The sequence below is a fragment of the Arachis hypogaea genome, chromosome 17 (assembly GCF_003086295.3).
Source record: "Arachis hypogaea cultivar Tifrunner chromosome 17, arahy.Tifrunner.gnm2.J5K5, whole genome shotgun sequence".
Taxonomy (NCBI): Eukaryota; Viridiplantae; Streptophyta; class Magnoliopsida; order Fabales; family Fabaceae; genus Arachis; species Arachis hypogaea.
The window spans coordinates 7,583,141-7,591,793 of NC_092052.1; positions in this window are offsets into that span (position 1 = coordinate 7,583,141).

Sequence of the window (8,653 nt, forward strand, 5' to 3'; positions counted from 1 at the left end):
ATGATCGATAGATGCACCATTTAAAGTAGCTTGTGTGTATATTAGAATAATTCTCCACGTACAAACGTTTTTTTATATAAGTCTTTACAAATCATTTATATTAACGCGCTTCAAACTGTTACTGCACGTTTTTACTGCACCTTCTTTTTCTTCATCTTCTTCTTCTTCTTTTCTTTCATTTCTTGTCTTCTCTTTATCCTTCTTCATTTACGCGCTTTTTTCTCTGTTTTCTTTCTTCGTTATTCTCGATTTCATTGTTTTTTGACATCAAGCTCTGAAATCGTTTTTGAAGAAGAAGAAGCAGAAGAAGATGAGAAGGAGAAAGAGAAAGAATTCTAAATTATGTATAAGGTGTACTCCAACGAATTTTGGGTGTATTTCTTAAATATTTTGGGTGTAGTTTTGTAATCCTTTGGGTGTATGTCTATAATTGTTTGGGTGAATTCCTGTAACCGTTTAGGTGTATTTCTGTAATCGTTTGGGTGTATTTCTGTAATCATTTGGGTGTATTTCTAAAGTTCCATTATCTTTAAATTTGGCAAGAAACTCGTTTTCATGAAGGAAGAAGATTCATAATGCATGGTGAATAGCGCACTTTAGAAACAGAAAGTGGTTGAATAACGTGCGTTTATTTACTCTTGAATGTGAGAGTGTAATGCGTGTGTTTTGTTGGACTTGTGCTAACTTGTAAGACTTGTAAGACAAAAAGACTTATATGTGTAGCAAGCCTCATAAATATCATAGTGAGAAAGAATATTGAAAGTCGGCTCAGGATTCGGTGGTTCAGGAACCTTTGGACTACTTAGTGGTCCAAGTAGAAAACATGTTTTTGGAGTTTTTTTATCAATTGCTACGTAGTCTTTGAACTAATTTTAATTACAAATCAACTCCATATATTTTATTTAATTATAAAAATAGTTTTTTATTTTATAAATTATTATTTTATCAATTATCTATTATATTTATTAACAATCAAATACAAAAATAACAATCAATTATATCCTCCATTCATCCTAATAATTCCAATTGATTAAAAAATTAACTTTGATCTCGTTACGTTCGTCCATGGCTTCCAAATCGTGTTTCCTTGAAATTCAATCGATTGGTTTACACTATATCACAAAACAATCGATTGAAAGTTGTAAGGTAGAATGGTAAAAAGCTTAAACCAATCGATTGTTTATACTTTCCAATCGAATGAATGCCTCAAAACAATAGATTGTTGTTGTTACTCAATTGATTGAATTCACGAAAACAACATGGATTTGCCAAATACAATCGATTGGTAATGTAATCCAATTGATTGGAAGGTGATGAAGTTGAATGTTTTACCAATTTCAATCGATTGGTAATGGAATATCCATCTACTCAATCAATTGGTAATGTTCTCATTTTTCAGAATTTTGAAGGATTTTGCACAATTTATTCTATTCTACTTTCATAAATCACAAATAGGTCGTACAAATCCTCATTAATCCAATTTTTTTTTCAATCACCATGATCAGGATCTTATTATCTTCTTGCACCAATATCAATGTATTAACATAAGAACAATTTTTATCACTTAACTTAAATCATTGATCCTGTAGTTTGGTCTAGTTTGGACGAAGGAAATGTATTTCTACTAGTATTAATTAAATCCGTGATATTACGTGACGAAATTATTTTGGTAACCAAGTTTAACCAAGTTGGTTCAATAGCTTATTGGTATAATAAAAAATAATTGATTAAGTAGATGGGTACCATTACCAATCGATTGAAATTGGCAAAACATTCAACTTCATCACCTTCCAATCGATTGGATTACATTACCAATCGATTGAATTTGGCTAAAACTTCAATGTCGTCACTTTCCAATCGATTGTATTTGGAAAATCCATGTTGTTTTCGTGAATTCAATCGATTGAGTAACAACAACAATCGATTGTTTTGAGGCATTCATTCGATTGGAAAGTATAAACAATCGATTGGTTTAAGCTTTTTACCATTCTACCTTACAACTTTCAATCGATTGTTTTGTGATATAGTGTAAACCAATCGATTGAATTTCAAGGAAACACGATTTGGAAGCCATGAACGAACGTAACGAGATCAAAGTTAATTTTTTAATCAATTGGAATTATTAGGATGAATGGAGGATATAATTGGTTGTTATTTTTGTATTTGATTGTTAATAAATATAATAGATAATTGATAAAATAATAATTTATAAAATAAAAAATTATTTTTATAATTAAATAAAATATATGGGGTTAATTTGTAATTAAAATTAGTTCAAGGACTACGTAGTAATTGATAAAAAAACTCCAAAAATATATTTTTTACTTGGACCACTAAATGATCCAAAGGTTCCTGAAGCACCGAATCCTGTGTCTTGAAAGTCATAGACTTGTACAATTACAAACGTAGAAGCAAAACGAATTTATATGCAAGCGTATTAGGACTTGCATATGCTAAATGCTAACTTGGAAAAATAATATAATCTACAAGTTACTGGAATATTTGGCGCATTTTTACTAATTCTACCATAAGAATGCCTCAACTTAGTTGATTTATTTGGTGATTAATTAAGATAATTTTAAGTTTGATGAGTGATAATAACTTATTATGCTTGATGTATGTTCAATAATTAAGATACTTTAATCATAACTTTAATTTCTGTAGTTTAATTCTTGGTAGCTAGGCTATGGTGGCAAATGCGTGACAACAGACAATCATGTGGTGTGTGAATATGTATGTTAGAAATATAATAAAATTGAAAGAGTACGTAAAGATAATTTATATATATTTTTTAATTAAAAATAAAGAAAAATAATTAATTTTATATATATATATATATATATATATATAAACAAAATAAACTAACAAAATTTTGAATTTTAAATTTTTTTTATGGTTTATGAAGATGGTTGATTCAATAAAATATAATCATTTATATTATCTATTTTTATCGGTTTAAATTTTTTTAAAAAAATAGCATAAAGAAAAAATGAAGGACAAAAAACTAAATATTTTTTTAAATGTATATATATTTAAATGAAAAGAATAGAATAAATAATTAAATATTGATTATTGTTTTATGTGAAAAATTCATAGAACGGAAAAGTTTATATAAAAAATATTTCAATAGTGTATTTAGAATTACATCTAGTAGTTATAGAAGGTAGATATATATAAAATCGAAATACGAGGTTAATTACCAGCAAATTTTCTTAGTATGTGTTGGCATTTTCACGAGATTGAAATTGTACTTGTGAGAGACTATGACACTTAGGTTAGTTTAAGAGATATAAGAATGAGAGATAGATAGCATATTTTGTGTTAATTTTTTTATTTATTTATAGTAGTAGATAGAAGATAAATTTAAAAAAAAAAATCGGATAAATCTACACAAAGGAATATAATTCAGATTATATCTTTTAAGAATTGGCATATCTAAAAAAAATGTTCTAGATCAACCATAACTTTAGATCAAACACAAGAGTTAAACCGTAACATATAGAAATTAAGTTTAAGAAGATGGGAGTCACTCAGATAAAGATATTTAAAACGTTTTTTTTTTAAGATATTTTTTAATAATTAAAATTTAGTATATATAATTGATTAAACTGTATTATTTTTGTCAAATTAAGGCAGACAAATTAATTTGATCGAAAAGATGGTAAATCAAATCTTGAATTAGTCTAAATTTATTTTTTATAGAAAATGACTATAGTACCTTTTTTATAGAGAATAACTAAAATACCCTTATTATATATATATATATATATTAAAAATTCTAAATCCTAACCTACGACGGCAAGAAATAAATGACTAGAATTTAAGATTCTCAAAATTAATATATATATATATATATATATATATATATATATATATATAATAGGAGTATTTTAGTTATTTTCTATAATAAGGATATTGCAGTCATTTTCTATAAAAAATAATATTAATTTAGACCAGTTCAAGATTTGATTTACCATTTTTTCGGTCAAATTAATTTGTCTGACTTAATTTTGACAAAAATAACACGATTTAATTGATTATATGTGTTAAATTTTAATTATTACTAAAAAATATCTTTAAAAAAGTTATTTTAGACATCTTTATCTGAGTGGCTCCCTAAAAAAATAATATGTTCTAGCTTTCAGAACAACTAAATTTCATTATCTATTCGATACATATAATTAAAAGAACTTATTTCAACTAAAGGATATAATTTATGAAATAATATAGCTTTATTCAGAGACAAAAATCTAGTAAAATAGGTTAGGATAAAATTATGAACTCACACAAAGAAAAAGCCATAAAAGTTAAAAAAAAAAAAAATGTATATCGGTGTAAATTAGATAGCATCTACTAGCATGGCCACCCCACATATTCTTTGGTTTTTCATCACCCCAAGCCAGAAAAGGAATTTTGGTGGCCTCACTAATTATATTTGCATGGTGTTAGCACATATATTGTAAAAGAATGAAAACACTCGCAAATTGTTAGAACTTACAAGTCTCATGGAGCAGTAATCTTATAAATTTTACGGCTTATATTATACTTATATTAAATTACGTTTTTATAATCTTAAAAATTTAGAGTTTAATCTTTTTTAACAAAAAAAGAGAACTCAGCATAAAATTAATAACAAAAAAAGGTTTGATGAAAACTATTAGATAATAATCTAGTTAAATCTATCAAATCATCTAACAGTTTTTTGGGTAAGTGTCCTTACTAAAATTTAAAAATATTTTAAGTAGTACATAAGAATTATGTATAATTATTCTCGTTATGTTATTAAATTTTACTCCACTATTCTGTCTCTCTTATTTTATTTTATGTTATATATATTTTATTTTTATTATAATTTTTTACATTTAATTATCACTGGTCTTTATCTACATGAATTTAAAAAGAAAGTTTTGTAGGAGAGAACGTATTAATTTGTTGAGAGGAGTGATTTGGTGAAAATATAAAACACCCATAGCAGCAGCTACTTCACAAAAACCATGATGATTTGCAAAAGCAAAAGCAAAAGCATGAACGTGAGATGTTCAAGTGTTCAACCAATCAAAACTTGTATGCTTCCACTACTATGATAAAATCGAGCAAAACTTGCAAGTACAAAGAATCTTATCCTAATTCATAGATGATATGAATCTTAAACCCACTATGGCACATACACTACGCCCTCAATCTTAGATTTGCTAATAGCAACAAAAACCAAAACACTTAGTGGAATATTTTTAATCCATTTGGTTCAAAGATATTATTTAGGCGGAAACGTCGACTTCACGTGAAGTTGATAGCTGAGATGAAAATTTAGTCAAATCAGTCAAACCATCTAATGGTTTTCAACTATCAACTTCACGACTGCACCTGAATTTCCACCTAAATAATATCCTCATTCAATTAATTAATTCACATCGTATTTAGTTAGGCCGACTTAAAAAATATTTAAAAAAAAAAGAAGAAGAAAAGTTTCTGCTCAAGGTTACGTTGCTGCTCTTCTACAATTTAAAAGGAAACAAAAAAATAAAAATTATATCATTTAAAAAAAAAAAGCTTAGACGCACTCAATTATAATACTTTAAAATGATAGAACGAATTATTTATCAACTTTGTGCCCAAATTGTGTGGCTTCCAATCAAATAGTAATTAACATCATTATTTCTGTTTTGCTCATTAATTATTTTATAATTACTAATCAAATTATAAGTATTTTTTATTGATTGAGATTTGATTTAATAGTATAAGGATGTTCATCCTAATATGACAAACTAACTAGGTGTATTTGACAATTTCTTAAATATAATAATTATGATTATTGTCCACAATAATAAAAGATTCTTTTGGTACCAAAAGTATTGTTCCCACAATGCATGGTGGTAACAATATTATTATGTAGAGGGGGAACATGCATGCACATGTCAACATAACATATCCTTTCAAGTCCCCCCACTAAATGGGACCGAATATTTGAACATAACTCCAGAAGTATATCCTCAAACTTATTGATATAACGTATTTCACCTCCGGCTACCCTAGCTAGCATGTAGGAGACAATTGAATCAAGTTACGTTGATTTTAAATTTACAAGTTTTTTATTAGATTTGTTTAAGTGTGTTTCTGTGGAAGATTTTTTGTGTTTTGTTTCTAATATTAGTGAAAAACAGCGGGGGAAAAAAAAAGAGAGAGAGAATTACATAAGCATGTATTTTAATTCAGTTTTTATGTTCAATAAAATTTACATCTAATTTTTATTACAAGTATGATAGAATTTTAATTATAATTAAGTTAATTATATGCATTAATATTAATAAATTACAACTTAATTTATTTAGTGTTTTTCTAATTAAATTTTTAACCTAAACCTAGTAAACATTAAGTGATATCCTAACTTATTTAAGAAAAAATAATTCTAGATCAACATAATCAAAAATTAATTATAAAAAAATTAATTTTTTAAATTTTTCACTAAATTTTTTTTTGTCTCTTTTTACTCATAGATTTTTCTATAATCCTCACTTAAATATAATTAAGTCTTTTTTCTTTATAGAAAAATAAACATAAAAAATAATAAAATAGAAATAACAGTGAAGTTTAAATTAAAAATGAAAGAAAAGACACTAAAGCATTGACCAACATTATAATAAAATCAACAACTCCGTTAGGGAGACAATGAAAAATCTAAACAATGTGAACAATAGGCTACAGATTTAGCCCAATACATGTAAAAAATAAAAAATATTTCACAAATTATCTAAATAAAAAAAATCTACTTAGTTATTCCAAAAAAAATAACCATCTCAAACCCTAATTTACCAAAGCATTTCACTCTAATATCATCTTCTTTTCCAACCGGCTGCTACCCCCACCTTCATCAATAATAATCTCATTTCACCGTCTCTGTTTGGCTTGCCACACGCCGCTACGAGTGTCACTCACCCCTAATAAAAATAACCATCCACTTAAAGATAAAAAAAAATCATCCGATCCTCATGTCTAATGAATTGAACATCTAACATATTTTAATTATATATAACTAAACAAATCCAATAATCAAAATAATCATCCACATAAGAATTAAAATAACCATCCGCATACCTACTAAAATGACTATTCTAAACTTGCCATTAAAATAGGAGAAGAAGGAGATGAATGAACACAAGAACCAACAAAATACAAGAAGCCACCAGCAGAGAAGGATGTGGAGCAGCGTCGCAAGTGCAGAGGTTATGACCATTGGAGAAGATAATGCTTTGGGTTTGCAAGAACCTGAGAATGGAATGAAGAAGGCCATGCGCGAAGAGACTTGGGATCATAGTTATCAGAATCGAACCGATTAAGCTACTGGGTTACTGGGTTATTGGTTCAACCAGTGAGTTACTGATCGAACCGGTTAACCCGGTCACTAGTCAGGCTACTGGGTCACTGGATTATTGCTCATGTACAGTTGTTTTCATGTGAAGTTGATATTTAAGAACCATTAGATGATTTGACAAGTTTGACTAAATTATCATCTAACGATTTTCAACTATCAACTTCATATGAAGACAAATGTATCTGAGTCTTTACCTATTATTATATACTACAAGTATTTATTGAAAAAATAATATTAATAGATATCGTATAATCATGAAAAAATAAATAAATTGTGATTAATAAAATTTTTTTATTTATCTTTTTAATTTGTATTAAATATAAAATTATAGTTAAATAAAATATAATTGATTTAAAAATGAGTGATTACGCCTTAAAATAAATTGAATATAAGTAAAATAAAACATCCTATATGTATTATAATTTGTACCTATATTAGTAAGAAGCATTGCAGTTTGGTAGTCCTATCAGCTTTGTTACTTCCTTCAGGTAAGGGAGCACGGTGGACTTGCAGAACGCTGGTGCGCCGTAGGTTCGCCTTCAACTATGACCGAGCAGTTCGGTTGGACCGATTTTCACCGATTTTCGCCAATTTACTACGAGTTTGACCGGTTCGTATCGGTTCTCTACCTTAAACAGTTAAAATTCTGGACCAGACCGGTGTTGGGTCCGATTCACCGGATTTTCGGTCGAACCGACCAGTTCGGTCCGATTTTAGGAGGTGGCGGTGGTGTGTGCGGGGGATCGTGACGGCGTCGGTGGGAGATAATGCGGACGTCGGAACTTTTTGTCAGAGGGACGGTGATTGCAACAGTACAAGTGAAACTGTGGCGGCAAAAGGAGATAGCGGAAAAAACGAAATTATTAAAAGTAACCATCTGTAGAAATGACTTAAACTACAAAATCCTATTTTTTAAAATTTTATAATTAGATAATTAATTTAAAAATCTAAATTTTAATTATAATTAATCTTCTAATTTTAAATCATTGTTTATATTGTTCAAGTCAATGTTTCCATACTTTCTCTAAAACCAATTCTAGACTTAACGTACGAAAAGGAAAAAAAATCAAAAACTAATAACTAGATTATAATTGACCAACATTTTCGTAAATGTAGTTGAATCTCAATATATATAACAAAAAGTATATTTAATTAATTATATATTATGGTATTTGGAATTGAAATATAATATACAAGAATATATACCATCATCATATCATCACTTCCCATAAAGAAATTAAAAGGCAAAGGCACCAACATACACTTTGTAAAGTATAGTTTTTA